The sequence below is a fragment of the Aplysia californica genome, unplaced genomic scaffold (genome assembly GCF_000002075.1).
Source record: "Aplysia californica isolate F4 #8 unplaced genomic scaffold, AplCal3.0 scaffold00009, whole genome shotgun sequence".
Taxonomy (NCBI): Eukaryota; Metazoa; Mollusca; class Gastropoda; order Aplysiida; family Aplysiidae; genus Aplysia; species Aplysia californica.
In genome coordinates, this window is record NW_004797279.1 from 3,030,762 (window position 1) to 3,031,753 (window position 992).

General features: G+C 39.9%; 1 protein-coding gene across 1 annotated transcript in view; it reads left to right on the forward strand.

Annotated features, from left to right (window-relative positions):
* LOC101862233 (atrial natriuretic peptide receptor 1) overlaps positions 1-992 on the forward strand; it is a 43,065-nt gene that overhangs the window by 26,168 nt on the left and 15,905 nt on the right. The gene's annotated exons all lie outside the window — the stretch shown is intronic.

Here is a 992-nt window from a genome sequence, read left to right on the forward strand (position 1 = left end):
TAGTAGTAGTAGTAGTAGTAGTAGTAGTAGTAGTAGTAGTAGTAGTAGTAGTAAGCTAATACAATATACGTTAACCAGAGACTACTTGTGGGCGCGCAGTTACCCAATTTGTGCGGTGGGCTCAAACACCATTCTTTTTGACAAAGGGGAAAAAGTATCGTAAATATTTTACTGCCGAATCACCTACTTAAGATTGATCAGGAGGCGGATTTCTTTGACTCTGCCAGTCAGGACCAACCCGGGCACGGGCTCAAGGGATACAAAGCCCCAGATAAAATACAGAGATACAATATAGAAATGTGAGGCATCGTGGTGAAATCAGGCGCTCGTGATAATAATGAAATAGAAAATATTAGTATTTTTTCGCCTGTTTGACAATGTTTAAAATGTTTTTTGGTAGTTTTTTTGTTTTAGCTCAGCTCGTTTTAATGTCCATTATAAGCATACCTGTGGGGATGTTTACTCTAAAAAGGGAAATTAAAGAAACAGCAAATGTAAATTTTCAGTTTCCAGGCAATCTCAAGCTTTGAAGATCAATCAACTTTGATGGCTATTTTTTCGCTAACTTTACTTCTGAAAATAAGTGACCCCCACCTCCTTCAATCGCAAATATCTCGACTTCTATTCAAGATAAGTGTGTACCTTTTCCATCGAAAGATAGTCAAATTAACCAGCTATAAGATGATGCCAATAACTCCACATTCCCAAAATTTAACGAACGCCTGATCCTACTGCGTCATGACACAAATTATTTCTTTTCGGGAATCGAACTCACGTCTTCTGCTTGCGATAACTAAGCGCCTTACCGCTACATCATAGACGCTTTTTCTTTTTTCCCTTTGGTGCGGTACCTATTATTTTTCAACTTAGCTCGGTACTGTTCTCCTCACGATACACACGTCTCTCATGATTTTGCCAAAGTACACCTTCGGCGCTACGACCCCTTCACCCCTCTCCCCTCTGGACTGCAGCTAAAATTCTAGAGAGAGCGA